This window comes from Pseudorasbora parva, chromosome 5, assembly GCF_024679245.1.
Source record: "Pseudorasbora parva isolate DD20220531a chromosome 5, ASM2467924v1, whole genome shotgun sequence".
Classification (NCBI taxonomy): Eukaryota; Metazoa; Chordata; class Actinopteri; order Cypriniformes; family Gobionidae; genus Pseudorasbora; species Pseudorasbora parva.
The window spans coordinates 6,927,981-6,944,941 of record NC_090176.1 but is presented as its reverse complement, the minus strand read 5'-3'; the positions used below and the strand labels follow the sequence as shown (position 1 = coordinate 6,944,941).

The window sequence follows — 16,961 nt, the reverse complement described above, 5'->3', positions numbered from 1 at the left end:
GGGATAGGGAACGATTCAGACAGTTCACTGTATAAGGGATAGGAAACGACTAGAAAGTGCACTATATAGGGGATAGGGAACGATCAGACAGTGCACTATATAGGGGATAGGGAATGATCAGACAGTGCACTATATAGGGGATAGGGAATGATCAGACAGTGCACTATAGGGGATAGGGAACGATCAGACCGTGCACTATATAGGGGATAGGGAATGATCAGACAGTGCACTATAGGGGATAGGGAACGATCAGACAGTGCACTATATAGGGGATAGGGAATGATCAGACAGTGCACTATAGGGGATAGGGAACGATCAGACAGTGCACTATATAGGGGATAGGGAACGATCAGACAGTGCACTATATAGGGGATAGGGAATGATCAGACAGTGCACTATAGGGGATAGGGAATGATCAGACAGTGCACTATATAGGGGATAGGGAACGATCAGACAGTGCACTATATAGGGGATAGGGAATGATCAGACAGTGCACTATAGGGGATAGGGAACGATCAGACAGTGCACTATATAGGGGATAGGGAACGATCAGACAGTGCACTATATAGGGGATGGGGAATGATCAGACAGTGCACTATATAGGGGATAGGGAACGATCAGACAGTGCACTATATAGGGGATAGGGAACGATCAGACAGTGCACTATATAGGGGATAGGGAACGATCAGACAGTGCACTATATAGGGGATAGGGTACGATCAGACAGTGCACTATATAGGGGATAGGGAACGATCAGACAGTGCACTATATAGGGGATAGGGAACGATCAGATGCTTGTGCACTATATAGGGGATAGGGAACGATCAGATGCTTGTGCTTTGTACTGTAGCACTGTGCAGTTCACTTGAGTTTACATTTCTTGACTTATTTGATAGTACTGCCAAAAATTCAGTTGTTATTACACATATGTGAACTAAAAATACAAACACACAAGTTGAAACAATAGCCGCGGGATCACGTGACCAGAAGACACACTGTTGTTTGAAATATTGCATCCTGTTTTTAATTAAAAAATACATGCTGCATGTCTGCAGTAAACTAATATTCCAGTCATTTATCAGGGTTCAAACATGCAAACATGCTTCTTATTAGACATTCATACGTTTATTATACTTTTTTTGTTCAAACAGTTAATGGTAGAACGTGTGATTTGCACACATTTGAATAATTTGATGTTTGCAGTCCTTAAAGTCACAATATGTAATTTTTCACCACTAGTGTCGCTTATTCAAAACTAAGGCAAGTCTTGGTGACAGCTTGATTTCACAGAGCTTTTATTCTGCCTCAGACAACACTTCCTTGTCGTCCGCTCGTGTGTGGTAAAACAGTGCTGTTTTAGCATATTACACACATTTGAGTGTGTTGAGAGTGATGTTATAAAGCTACTCTGTGCGTTTGCTCGGCGGCTGTTGAGACGCTTGTTCCCACTGCAGTGAGAGATGGATATTAGGCAAGGTAAAACATGGTACTCTGTGCGGTAAATCAAGAACACCAGATTTAAACATTAAGACTAACTGTGTTGAGCTGGAGAATGATTGGTTTCAGTCCATGAATGATCCAAACAGTTGCTCACCTGTCTAATAAAACACATCAGATATTAAAACGTCTGGGTGTTTCCATGGTTTCTACAAAATTAAACCAGAAATCAAGGGTTACGGGTATGATGTCATTGATAGGCGACACACGGGCCGTGTCCTGGTTAAAATCGCTTAATTCTCCGGATTTAAACATTCTTGGAAACATTTGGTATAAAGTATGTACACAAGTCGACTAAATTTATTTTTTTTCATGACATGTTGCTCACACATTAGAGACAGTGTATTGCATTGAATGGGAAAGCCCATGTATGGCCGTTTTATTGCATAAAGTAAAATGGTATATCAACTAATTCCGTTATATCTTTCATATAACATAGTAATCATTAAACAAAGTATTTAAAAAAATCCTGAAACCTGAAAAATTATTGGTGAATGAAAAAAAAATCCCATTGTTTTGGTGTAGGCTATACATGTAATTTCATATTAATTTATTTTTTACACAACGTCCACATATGAGGACACACATGGAGAAAGGGGGTGTTAAAATTATACCTATACAGCTTGTCACTGAGGTAGGACCCTTAAAAGGACATAGTTGTCCCTTTTTACTCCTACAAGGGGCATTTTAGTACCTTAGCTTAGAGTGTACGTAATTTAAGGTACTACTATGAACCTTATGGTATAAAGGTACAAAGATGTCCTTTGTAAGGGTTCTAAGTGACAAGCTGTTGTACTCATAGGTACAATTTTAAAACCCAATTCTCTGTGTGTAGCATAACATATTAAATAATACAATTTCTCAACAAAAAAAATTTTTTTACTTTGTTTTTTCTCTTCAAAATAACCCAAAATATGATTAGCTTTTATGAGGGACCTCCTTTCTAAGATCCATCTATTGTTATGCATAAAAAACAACACACACAAAAAAAACCCTGTTAGATAAATAGTAGGCTATAGGCCTAAGTGTGACCTTATAAATACAACATGCTCCCGAACCTAAATTGGCTATACTTAATGTTGGATGTATAAACTTGAAGAAGAACATTTTAATTTAAAAGGATGTATAAGCAACTTTCACAATAAATGTATGTAAGTAGTGTCCGTAGGCTACTGCGTTAAGATACTGCCTTGTGAGCGAGATAAAGGGGACTAGTGAGAAAAACTCACTAGAAAGATACAAAGCAAACGCACAAATCTGGAAAGTATGTATACGCCAAGAAATGAGAGAAACATTTAGTAATGAAATAGTTTGTATATTTGGTAGACTTTAAACATTTTTGCTGTCTTTTAATTGTCTGGGAACCCCTTAGAACCTTCTGGAGGACCCCAGTTTGGAAACCCCTGCTCTAAACAATTTTGTTATGCCACGAAGTAATACTAAATTAATTTCGTAGGGTCTTAAGGAGGTGAAAACACAAGAGAACGCGATCCATCACGTGATCCAGGCTCCTTGTTTTGCGTCTCGCCAGCGTCCAGTGTGTCGGGAGGAGAGCCAGTCCAGGCTTTACCGCAGACCTGCAGTCGCCGTTACCGCAGCATCCGTCTAAACTGCCTTCAAATCCAGCCGTACACAGCACTTTTCCTCACTTTCATACACCTAACCGTGACATTCTCCTACAATAAAGCTGTGATTATCTGCGGGGACTGACCGCTGACCGAGTGGGAGGATAATTTTTTTTATTAGCTTCGGTAATTCCCAGCATCGGGTTTCTGCGCCAAGAAGAGATGTGGACACCGAACCGCTGGTACGTACCGCTTCCGTTCGTGGTTTTTATTTGCTTCTCACTCACACCGACGGCTAATTTCCTCCAGGATTGAGCGCTCCCGTCGCCAGTGTCCTTTAGGTAATATTGATAAGCTGATTAAAATGGATGAATGGGAGCCACGCATCTTTGCAGATGGGAAAGTCTCCTCTGGAGTTATTCCACTAAAAGCCTGCCTGTGTGTATTGAGTCTATGCCGTGTTTCCTCAGACCGTTTGCGACGATCTGGACACCATTTGAGATCATTTTGTTTATCTAATCGTGTCGTGCTGAAATGCTGTCATACACCTGTGGGCTTGAGTTTTAATGCTTCAGGCTTTGGGACGGGGAAGAGCAGGCTGGGTAACGTTATACCTGATTAGGTGATGTCGGGTGTCTGGCCCGGTGCCGTGGGAAACTGGACCCTGTTGTCCACGACCGGGTGGCTTTTATTTAGGATAAAAAAAACCAAGGTCAGTCGGTGACATTGCGGTTTGTGTTTTAGAGACACTAGTATCCCTCTGCCTTTAGATATTATGATAATATTGAGCGTCAAGTTGAGTCTAAGATGGCTAGTTTGACTTCTGGTCAGTATGGGTTAGGCGAGTTCTCTGGTTTAACCCTCTGAGCCAACTCAACACACCTGCCCTTTAAAGGCATAAAATGTAAGATTTTTTTGGATTAAAATACCCCAAAAACCACTAGAACAACGTTATGTTTTGTTGACTTGTGTACATTATCACAAATGTTTCCAAAATAATTTCTTAAATCCAGACCAGGACATGGACCGTGTCCTTGCGTCGCCTATAAATGACATCATACATTAATTTTGTAGAAACCATGGAAACACCAAAGATGCTTTAATATATGATGTGCTTTATTAGACAAGTGAGCAAGTGTTTGGATCATTCATGGACAGAAAACGAATTATTGTACAGTAATAGCATTTTCTCTGTCAAACAATGTTTTAAAATTAGTTGCATGCCATTTAGCAACACAAGATATCCAGCATTTCTTAATATGATATTCTAATATTGATCTAGCTTACAGTGTGCAACAAGTGTCTCAGTCACCGCTGAGCGAACACACAGAGTACCATTATTATAACATAACTTTCAACACACTCAAATGTGTGTAATATGATAAAACATACACATGAGCGGAAGAAGAGGAAGCGGTGACTGTGGCAGAATAAAAGCTCCGCTGCTGTCGAGCCGCATCTCTCATTAGCAATCGCTCTAGCAGCGAAGAACTACATAGTGTGCCTTTAAAAGAGTTTGTGTGTTTATTAGGCAATTAGTAATTCTATCCTGGTGTTTAAAGAGTACTTCAGCCCCTAAAAAAAACAAAAATAGTATTTGTTTACCCACCCTCACGGTTTTCCAAACCTGGAGGACGTTGTTTCTTCTGTGGGACATTATAGAAGAAATTTGGTAAGTGTCCTGGTTGCTCTATTTCATACACTTACTGTAAACCTGAATAAGTTGGCACAACTCTAAAAAACTGACACAATCAGTGGCCTCAAATGTGTTGAGAAATGTAAAGTTAAAGTTAGCAGAACTTGCAGATTTTTGTTTTGTAATCATGCTTTTTAATTGCGCTGATCTTTAAATATTTGAGGAAGCTAATTCATACATTTAACTTCATGTAATCTCACATTTTAAGTAGTGGAAAATTGACTAGCTTCACCTAGCTAATTCAATAAATGTTGCTGATTGGTTACACAGTGCTTTGGTAGCGTTAGCATAGCACCTGCTGAATGTGGGCAGAAATATAATACATTTAACATAAATCTGTTTTCAAACTAAAGTCATGCTCCACTCGTCACATGATGAAACCCTACAACAACAAAAAAACAACAGAAACTCTTCTAAACTAGCAAAACAAAACATTAAACATGACTAAATCTCCCGCAAAAAAAACATAATATAACACTTGGCATTTTCTGTCCCTTTCAAGTGTCATGCAAAGCATACTGGGAAAAAGAAATCCCAGCCCATGCAGTTTCAGTTAAATGTAAGTTAGTCTGAATTAAAAGGAACACGTTAATGCAACCCAAAACAATGAAACAATTCAGATTACTTAAAATGTGTCAGTTTTGGAAACTCAAAAGAAAAAGAAAGTTCTAAATACTCACAAAAGTTCATTTAATTTGCGTCGGCTCTACTCAAACCAATGATTTATTTTGAGTGTTAGGGTTTAAGTGTGAGAGATCTACTATATTATCTCATCGTTTGCATTCTGCAAGTCTTTTATTTCATGTGTGCATTGTGTCATTATAATTATGTGATTAAGGGTGTGTGCATGGTTCTAAACATTTTTTATTTTTTATTTTATTTTTTTAGCGTTCACATTGGCATTTTAAAAGCGCTCCTTGAGGCTTAGGGAATAGGATGTGTTGGTCTGATTGGTCGGCTTTTATGGCATTTTAAGACACAACCCAGCAAACATTTGGCGTATTGAAAAGATGACACTCTGACACGTCCAGTCAGGGTTGAATGTTGAACGGATGTATCTGAATGCATTTTAGAAAATGTTCTGTTTTACATATTTTTACAGATTTATGTCATCCTACCGTGCCTATTTTTGGCCAGGGACACAACGTTGCTGTCGGACCAATGTTTGCCAGGAACTTACAGAACACCCAAAACAATGCTGTGTTCTGGGATAAATGTGCTCACTTAACTGTGATGAGCAACATCATGACTATGATGAGAAAAAACATGTCCTGTTCTTTTTAGTGTCTCATCTTGTGACATGATGTCCTGTTTTGGTCCATGTTGCACTCATATTTCAGTCGAACTGCACCAGAGTTGGTTTGGAAGCGGAGCGAGATCATCTTCTCTGTCCGCTTGTTTGGTGCGATCCAGGGTTTAGATGCCAGCGTACACACTTATTCAAATGAACCGCACTAACAGAGCAATCCCACCAGAGTTTGTTTTAATCCAACTAAACCTGCCAAGTGTAAGGACACCCTAAGTTATAGTCAGTGAAGAAAACACTGTTCGTCTGTCATCTGCACTTGTAGAGACGTGCCTCTGGACTATTAAAAGACCCTCTAACGGTTGTAAACTGACCCACTGGTTGATTCTGCCAATTACTGGCTCCTTTAATTATGCAGGACGCTGGAACAGGAATGTTATCGCCATGGACACAGTCTGCATGGCCAATCACAACCAGAGTAAGTCAGACTCACCTGTAATGGTCACAGTGGAACGTAGTAATCATTTGGAGAGGTAATCATAGACCCCTCCTCAACACGCCACATGATTTCAGGCATTATTCGTGTCTGTAGCACGGTTACACACTCTTGGTTTCTTCTGTGGAACATTGTACATGTCTTTACAATGAAAGTCAATGAGGTCCGAAGCAATATTAGACCCATTGACTTTCAATAATTGGACAAAAGACTTGTCTTTTTACTTATATTTTAATTTGAATTGTGTGCTTTTATTTTTGTTTATTAATTTATTTTCACTTTTAGATAGTAATTTTAGTACTTCAACTATTTCACATAGTTGCCAAGGCAAGAAAGTTTGCCATGCATTTGAAACGACAATTTTCATTTTTGGATGAACTTTCCCTCAGTTAGGGCTTTCAACACACTCCTACACGTACACGTAAGTCTGAGCATGCGTGTAGTAATAGTGATGGTCGTCTTAGTAAACACCACTAATTAGTGTGCTGTGTTGGAGTTGCCTTTCGTGTGTGTGTGTGTGTGTGTGTGTGTGTGTTTCTGAGGAGTGTTTTTTGTAAATGTGCTGCTCTAGGATTCTGGCTGTCCCACGCTCAACATTGGGATGGGGGAGTTCCACATAAAACAACAAAAGCAACATCCTGATCAATAAAAGTAATGAGTTTTATCTCCAGTGCAGTGTGTGCTCGTCTTAGTGTGTGTCATGCGCGGCCTCGCTCTAATCCCGCGCTTTCATAAAACGGCTTGATTCTTCCTGTATCTTGGCTGGTGTCTTGCACGGGACATTATCCTGCTTTAAAGGGGGCTGGGTTCAGCAGGTTGATTAGTGTGCCCATCTGCTCACTGTCTGCCTTTGTGTTTACTGTAGCTCTACACGCTCCGCCAGTCATCTCCACTGCAGGGAGGTGGAGGAAAGCTCTGACCCTTCCCTCGTCGGTCAAAATGACCTCAAGCTTTAATATTAGACTTCTCTTTTTGTCCAGAAAGCTTATTTAATTTAATTTTCATCATATTTTTTTATTTTATTTTTTATTTGATCTACCTTTGAATTACCAGATTTTATCAATAAATGATGAGTAAATAACATTGTAAGCACATTCTCCACATTCTTTCAACTCAAAATAACTCAATTTCATGCATAACCCTTTTTGCATTTTGCTCAAAATAGCTCGCATTGGGTTTCTTTGCCGACCGCTTGTGTAAAAATAATAATATAAGATGATATTTCATGACTCATCTCTCTATAGATGGCCTTATATCTCTGTAGTTCCGCTGGGTCCTAAAATCAGCCTCTCTTCAGAGACGCATGTAGACATTATACAATCTTCTTTTTTTTGGGGTAAAATTTTAGCATTTTTAGTTTGAATTATGAGCATTTTTATGAACATTTTCTGTGTATTTCTCACATTCCATTCATTCCTATGAGTGTCACATTGTGAGGGAAGAATTTGTTACTTTTTTCAATTTCAAGCACAAAACAATTTTTTTTTTGTATATTTTTGGTTCAAGTCCTAGGGTCTTGGGCCACTCCGATGATCAAAATTTTGGTTCAAAATGACCCGAGGGAAGGGATGTATTTCAGGGAAGTGACCTTAAAAAGCGCATTGATAATATAAGCCCACTTGCTGTTTAATGTGAAAAATAAAAAAGATGGAAAGCAAGAGATAAATGTACTTTGTGTCACACTGTCATTTGTTATTGTCACTTCAGAGCCAATCTAATTTTCAGGTCTATTGTCGTGTTGCTATTGTCTCTAAAAGTCATGCTTAAATGTTGCTATTTGAGAACCCCCCCAAAATGCTATTTTTCTAGTATCAAGTGACACAACCGTCCTCCGTGGAGCATAAGAGAAAATATTTTGTGAAATGTCAGTGTGTTGACGTAATTCCCACTGAAACAGGAAGACAGGGCAGGACATATCGAACAGCTCCGCCCCTTTTTAAAAAAAAGCCAATAACGTTTAGTTTATACCACAGCTCGGCCAGAGCCGTTGAGCTCGGTAAAGCCTCAGTTTCCTCCTTATCTCCTAGACTCGATCACATGATCCGCTCTGTGTTGTCGTGTCTCTGGACTGGAGTTGGGCGGTTCACTGACACTAACGTGAAACCAGACTTTATTCAACCCAATGGAAAGCATATTTACAGTCTGAATCATTCCAAAGTCATCGATATTGGTGGTTGAAGTGAGAGACTGAAGGTTTTGAGCGCTTTTATCTTCTAAATGTGAATTTTGTCATTGTTTTGGAACACACTAGCTTATTGATAACAGTAAGGCAAACATATTTAAAGCCTTCAATTTTGATGTCATGGGGACTTTAAATTTGAAAAAAAGAAAAAGCTTCTTTAGCTGCATGTGAGTATATTTCATTAAAAAAAAACTTTTTCTCAAATGGTTTTATTAGGAATCTATTGTTCCTAATGAGCCCACTCAGCGCAGAACCCAATGAACCTCATATAAAACTAGTTTTAATTGTGCTCAGAACATGTCATTTTAATTCATTTTTACACTTGGGTAAAGCTCAAATGGGCATGCTGAGCAAAAAATAGAAAAATAAAATGCCCTCTGTGCTTGTGAAATCCATAAGAGCACTTTGCTGATCTTAAGAAAGCTGTGAGCTGCACTTCATGAATCGCTTCACTATTGGCAATAGAGCTTTTTCCCCCTGCAATATTTGGCCGATGTTTCCGTAATGTTACCTCACCTTTACTCATAAGCTGCAGATTTGCTGTTGGGTGTCTTTGCTTTTATAGACTTTGCTGCCCTATCCTTCAAAAACATCAACTTAATAATCTTGGCACCTGCATTAGATAAATTAGTGACATTCACTAAACAGTAGTGTTTCTGAACTGTCTGACTTCCGTAAGTTCAGAGTCACCTAAATTCTGATCAAGCGCTTTCTGTGGCGGAGGTTTCATTAGCTGGACTGGGGAGGAAGTTTTGTGTTTTGAAAGTTTTTCATTTCACAATGAACTCTTGTGTCTTGAATGTTAAAGTCAGTTTTGATTAATTCCATATGTTGATGTTTTTGAAGGATAGGGCAGCAAAGTCTTTATAAGTAAAGACACCCAACAGCAAATCTGCAGCTTATGAGTAAAGGTGAGGTAACATTACGGAAATATCGGCCAAATATTGCAGGGGGAAAAAAAGCTCTATTGTCAATAGTGAAGCGATTCATGAAGTGCAGCTCAGGGCTTTCTGTTGGTCAACACAACACATTCACTTCATAATATATATATATATATATATACACACACACACACACCGATCAGGCATAACATTATGAAGTGAATGTGGAGCGAAGGCTGGCCCGTGTGGTCCGATCAAACAGACGAGCTACTGGAGCTCAAACTGCTCCAGAAGTTAATGCTGGTTCTGATAGAAAGGTGTCAGAATACACAGAGCATCTCAGATTGTTGCGTATGGGGCGGCATAGATACCAGTCAGGGTGCCCATGCGGACCCCTGACCCCGCCGAAAGCACCGACAGTGGCACGAGAGCATCAGAACTGGACCACGGACCGAATGCAATTATTATTATTTTTTTATCACATTTTTTGGTCCTTAGACATCCACAGGAGATATGTAGTTTTTGAAATATTTAGAACCCATTTATTACTGATTATTATTTGAAGGATTTAGAGAGTTTCAACCAGAATAACATAAAGTGTAAAAAAAAAATTGCCTACCCTACCTTTAACATCAGGTGTAAATGACACCTAAAGCGATTCCTAATTTACCCTACCATAGGATTTAATAGGCATCTTGATAAAGGGCACAACTGTTTCTTTGCTCCCGGATGCAGATGAAGCAGCAGGAGACTGTGGCCCTGCTGCATCTCTGGTGGTGACGATTTCACACACCTCATGGGAACAAACCTCACAGATCTGTGCTCTAGTGTGACAAATCAGATAAAGTCCTGTTATTGATCCAAATAAGCAAAGACCTTCCATTTTCTAGCCTTTCCATCTTCTAACATGATCAGTTCCTGACAATGTGGATCAGTTTCACAGCTATAAAGAAACTATATTTTTATATTTTCAGATGAAAATGAGATTCGTGTTTGTGATATTGTGGTTGTTAGGGCAGTTTTTGCTAAGATGCTCAGTAAAATTACCATATTGTAGCTAAAATCATGTTAATCTCTAACCCTAACCCTGGCTGAAACTGTTCAGCCTTTAATATTTAAACCGGAGTCAGACAATGATGGAGAGACTCGAGAAGAAGTGGCGACATGTAGAATGAGACAGGACGTTTCTGAATGGATAGAGGATGAATTTATGAAGCTGATGTGGAGTTTATATATTCAAGTCATTGATTAGCATATTCTGTCATGATAATCTATAAATCGCTAGTGTGGGAGCTGTTGTAAGACAGAGAATATCTGCAGAGGTGGGTAGTAACAAATTACATTTACTTCATTACATTTACTTATTTGTTTAATCATTTTTTGGGTAACTTGTACTTTTAGAGTATATTTAAAAATGGGTACTCTTACTCAAGTACATTTCTTGTGAAAAAACTTACTTCATTACATTTGGTGGCATTCCTCCGCTACTGTCAAATGGTAATAATTAATAAAAAATTTATGTTTTTTTTTAAATAAGTTAATATGACTTGTTCGCAAGTCTCACGAACAACTGGACCGAACAGCTCTTAGAGTAGTTTTTTCATGGAATACTTTCTTACTCATGTAACTATTATGGTTACTTTTACTTGAGTAAATATTTCCGTAAGTACTTGTACTATTTTACTTGAGTACAAATTTTGGCTACTCTATCCACCTCTGAATATCTGCTGCATGAAGAGATAACGTGTAGTTTAGTTTAATTATGGTTATAACTAATTTTGTAATTTTCATGCATGAAAATCCCTCACCTTTCGGCAAAATTCGCCGTTTTGAAACCAAAATAGGTGACCTACGTGAATTGTGTAGATTCGATGAAAAAAAGAAATGGGGGGGGGGGTGTTCATATTCAGTGAACTGCAAACAGGAGTGCGTGCCAGAAGGGAGCGCGAGATACAGTGAACTGCGAGTGCCAACGGCGATTCAGTGAACTGTGAGTGCCAACGGCGATTCAGTGAACTGCGAGTGCGAACGGCGATTCGGTGAACTGCGAGTGCGAACGGCGATTTGGTGAACTGCGAGTGCGAACGGCGATTCGGTGAACTGCGAGTGCGAACAGCGATTCAGTGAACTGCGAGAGCGAACGCCGATTCAGGGAACTGCGAGTGCGAACACCGATTCAGGGAACTGCAAGTGCGAACACCGATTCAGTGAACAGCGAGTGCAAACGGCGATTCAGTGAACTGCGAACAGGAGTGCGTGCCAGAAGGGAGCGCGAGATTCAGTGAACTGCGAGTGCCAACGGCGATTCAGTGAACTGCGATTCAGTGAACTGCGAGTGCCAACGGCGATTCAGTGAACTGTGATTCAGTGAACTGCGAGTGCCAACGGCGATTCAGTAAACTGCGATTCAGTGAACTGTGAGTGCCAACGGCGATTCAGTGAACTGCGATTCAGTGAACTGCGAGTGCCAACGGCGATTCAGTGAACTGCGATTCAGTGAACTGCGATTCAGTGAACTGCGAATGCGAACAGTGATTCAGTGAACTGCGAATGCGAACTGGGATTCAATGAACTGCGAGTGCGAACTGCGATTAAGTGAACTGCGATTCAGTGAACTGCGATTCAGTGAACTGCGAATGCGAACAGTGATTCAGTGAACTGCAAGAGAAACTAATAATGAACTGAATGAACTTATGAAGCATTTATTTATCTTTGTTGATGTTAATTTCAACATTTACTAATACTTTACTAACTAATACTTTACTAATAACAGCTGGATTTTTATTAACAAATACTAACATCTCATGGTTAGTTCATGTTAGTCAATAAAATAACTGATGGTAACTAATTAAACCTTATTGTAAAGTGTAACTTTGTTGTTTGTTTTTTTGGTAACACTTTACACTGTTTCATTAGTTAATGCATTAGTTAACATGAACTAACCATTAAAAACACCTCTGTTCAGCATTAGTTCATCTTTGTTAACATTAGCTAATAAAAATCCAGCTGTTCATGGTTTGTTCATGTTAGTTCACAGTGCATAAACTAATGTTACCAAGATTTTAATAATGCATTAGTAAATGGTAAAATGAATATTAACTAAGATAAATAAATGCTTTATAAGTGCAGTTCATTATTAGTTCATGGTAACTAATGAAACTTATTTTAAAGTGTTACTGGGTGTGTGGCCCACTCTCTGATCCCTGAAGGCCACTAATTCATGTATTTAATGTAATTCACACCCTGACTAAGACACATTAGGGGAAGCATTTTAATAATCCTATAAATGCATATAAGAAAATGCCTAATCAAATCGAATGAATCGAATCGTATCGAAATTTTTATGAGAATCGTCTCGAATCGAATCGTTCTGAATTGGCAAAAATCGTTCTTGAATCGAATCGAAACCTATGAATCGAGAATCGAATCGATTCGCTGCCTACCCAAAGATTCACAGCCCTATTAGATGCAATTACTCTTGCTATTTGTGTTTAGACTGTAATGTGGCTTAGGTGCTATTTTTGTATAGTTTAACTTTCATCAGCCTTTGAATTGTTGTGTGTGTATATATATATATATATATATATATACACATACATACACACACACACACACACACACACACACACACACACACACACACACACACACACACACACACACACACACACACACGCATGAACTCAATGTAGATAGATCATTTTTGACTCATGGCTGAAGTTAAGTGTCTCCAGCTCTCCCCAGGTTGGCAAAAAAAGCATCTCAAAATGCATCAGATTGATGCTTTAAAATATGCAATATTTAAAAAAATTTATTCCGGGGGAGCATGCCCCCGGACACCCCTAGAGGGGTAATATCCTTCTCAGCTTTTTCACCTCTGACCCGTTTTAATGCCTGCATCTTGCTTTATAACATGCAATTGCATTTGTGTTCGTACTGTAAATGTGAAAAGACGGACAGCTTGAGCAACTCTGAATGTGCTCGACTACAACAACTCTTCCTCTCCTCAACACGGCCTTTGTTGCGTGTTCCTGGGGGCGGGGTTTATGTCAATTTTAGGGTTTGTGATGTCCCAATATCTTTGCTTTGAGCATTGTAACTTTGCAGATGTGGTTTATGCTCAAACATATTTTGCAAGATATGATAAGTTTTGAAGAATGTTGGTAAGCAGAGAGTTGTCGGTAGCCATTGACTTCCATAGGGGGAGAAAATGATGACACAATCTCCATTTTTGGATAAATTATTCCTTTAATGGTGGTGACATTGAAGTCATGTGACCGTGGTATAGTTGGTTTATAGCCTAGGTTTAGCTTTTTACTACTTTCGGTTGTAATTGGGCTTCAAAATTCATAAACGTTTATGTAGATTGTCCAGATGTAAAAATCCAGATTTTTTGATGTTCACAGTGCTTTTTTTTCTTTAATAATTCAAAAGCGAATGGAAAAACCCTAGTAGGTTTTTATCAGGGGAACCAGGGTGCTGCTAACTTCCGGGTTGGCCTAAAAAATATACAATATCTTCAGACGTATAACAACTATTAGGAACAGAATACATTTTTTGTCACATCCTGTTGTATAACTAAATAGCGCACACATTTGAAGGACCACTTTTATGGTGCTATTTGTATTTTTTAGGGTGCTGTATTTGGAGCTTGTGTAGGTAAGTACAGTAAATACTTTTTGTTTTTGAGAGAGCTAACCCTTTAAACAACCTTGGAAAAAAAGATCCCTGCAGGAGAGAAGTTCCTCAACTGGTCTGCTGTGTATGTCCATTTTCAGCTGACGACTCTTAGCGGACCTCAGAAGCGTTAGCTACTGATTGAAAAGAGACTTCCTAACTGACAGGAAACCATGTGAGGCTGAGATGGCACTTCTCTAATCTCTGGACATAGACGACTGCACCTCAGTTGACCCCTCTGTAGAGCTCGGGAAGTGGCAGCGATGACAACGCCGATTGGCCTCATAAGCTACGGTGACTAATCTGCATGCAGACCGGAGGTGGAACAGCTGGTGAGCTAGAGCAAACATAACAGCCTGGTACTGATCAAAAGATGGTACAGATAATGGACTTCAGAAGGCCCTACAACCCACAGCTCCCCTCGACATCGTGGACTCGTTCGTTGCTCAGAACCACAAGTGGAGGGCACAGTTAAGAGATAGAGTAAAACTGAACATTTATTCACCTTCATCTCATTCCCATATGACCCTGTATGAAGTTCTTTCATCTGTGGAACACAAAAGAAGATTAAAAAATATTATTATCACACTGCTGTTTCCTATAACATGGAAGTACAAAGTGACCACAAGGTGACAATCTTCAAAGAGGACAAGAAAAGCGCCACGAGAGAATCATAAAAAGTGCACTATATTTAAAGTCTCCTTAACCCATGCATACAGTCCAATTAAAATGCTGCTTTTCGCTGGAAAATGTTGAATTTGTATTGTGTATTTATATTAAAGCAGCACTAGGTAACTTTTCAACCTTCATAATATATTTTTTAAGACTCTTGTGATGATACATCGACTTACAATAGGTTGAATGACACGTCTGCCATAGCCTGATGGGGTCTGTATCGTTTTTAATCGTACTTTTAAACTTCGGGGTACGGGTAGTAACCCGAGAACAAAAAGAACTACAAAATTCGACTGCTTTACGGCATATACGTCACTTCCACCAACACACACACTTCCTTACATTCGGACGTACGAGCCCAACTTTGTTCGTCGGATAATATAGTCATGTCCGAAGCAGCACAGACAAATAAGAAAGAAAAGGTTTTGTTGGAGGAAAGCAATAAGAGGAAACGAAAAAGTGATGTGATTAAAGGCAGGACGAGGATCAACATGTGACCAGCGTTTGCTCGTCGGCGTGAGCTGAAGGAGGCGTGCCCGACCGATGCTGTCCTGCTTGTTACGGTGAGCTACCACTCAAACACTGAACTGAAGTATCATATAGATTCTGTAAAACGGTAACCAATAGACTACTATAATGACGCTGGCTTGTAAACGTGAGCATCGCGATTATTTGGCGTTTGAAAAAAATAAAACCCATGAAATTATATTCATATGACATGCTGAAACATGCCACTGACTGTAACGTTACCTGGGATGAAGACATTTCACACGCGCCGCCAGAAGAACTCCTGCATGTGAACTCCTCCTGCAGTGTTCAGGGGAACTGTTAGTGCTGCACCGACCCGCGGGACGCTTTTATGAAGTTATTTGGCCCGCACCGCACCACTGTATATATTTTTACAACCCGCCCCGCACCCGCGACCATTAAATAGACATACGGGGTCCGCGGGTTATGAGACGAGCCACGCATCACTAGTTCAGGGCTATCAGGGTTGTCATGTCAACAAATGCACGCGCGATGGCGTCCCCTGTTGTAGGATGACAGCTCTTACGACAGTGGTTGAGGACATTATTTTTTCCAAACTGTAGGGGGACCCCGAGAGCAAAGTTGCCAAGTGCGGCTTTAACATTATGAATTAAAGGTTAAAATCAAAACAGTCCACTTTGTGCAGTAACTAGTTGTAGAGAAACTGAACTGAAGTGCTTGAACCGAAGCGGCTAAAGCAATTTGTCACGCCATATAATAAATTAATAGAATTTGAAAGATGAGATTTTGTTTCATATAAATTATGAAATCATACAAATAATGTTTAGTGAAGTTTTGTTCAAGCATCAACTCAAAACAGCGTAGATTAGATCAATCGATCTTGGTTCATCAGAATGAAGATTGATTAAAGCGGTGGTTGATTGCCCCTTTTAACAAGATTTAAAATAAAGCCCCGTTTCCACCACAGGAACTTTACCCAGGAACCAGGAACTTTGGGTGGTACTCGGTGTGTTTAGACCGCAGGAACCAGGGTCAAAATGAAGTTCCGGGTAAATATTTCCCCCTCCAAACGGCCCTGCTCGCGAGGTAGTACTTTTTCAAAGTTCAGGAACTTTCGAGGGCGGGACTTGGGCGCTGAACATGCTGATTGGTTGAGCTCACGCAGCATTTTATTTCAACGGGCATTTTTAAAAGTCTTTTGCGAGGTTCAGTCTCGTTCAGTAAATATCAGTATTGCGCTCTGTCTGGTGGCGCGCGGTCGTCTCAGCCATCTCACGTTCAATGTCCGTAATAGCTGATAATAATATACATTGTCATTTTAAATCTAGCTTTACAAGCTTTCTGAATATGCTGCATGCTGCTGAATCTGCATATTAGTGCTCTTTTCTGTCGTTGTTAATTTCCTCTTTAGTAAACCTATACATAACCAGCAAAAGCAGCACAGCTTGAATCTCTTCCATACTCGTTATTAATTTTTTTTCACCATGTAAACGACCTGACCGATTACTTTTAAGTGTGCGTCCTTACATGACGTGACAGCGCGCGCCGCGCTCTTGT

At 39.6% G+C, this 16,961-nt stretch overlaps 1 protein-coding gene across 11 annotated transcripts in view; it reads left to right on the top strand.

Moving 5' to 3' along the window:
- Window positions 1-3,051: 3,051 nt before the first annotated feature.
- Window positions 3,052-16,961, top strand: part of osbpl6 (oxysterol binding protein-like 6) — a 90,468-nt gene continuing 76,558 nt past the window's right edge. For all 11 annotated transcript variants that reach the window (XM_067443141.1, XM_067443142.1, XM_067443137.1 and 8 more), the window contains exon 1: window positions 3,052-3,304. The gene's annotated coding sequence lies outside the window, so the exon portion shown is untranslated. The remainder of the gene's footprint in view (window positions 3,305-16,961) is intronic.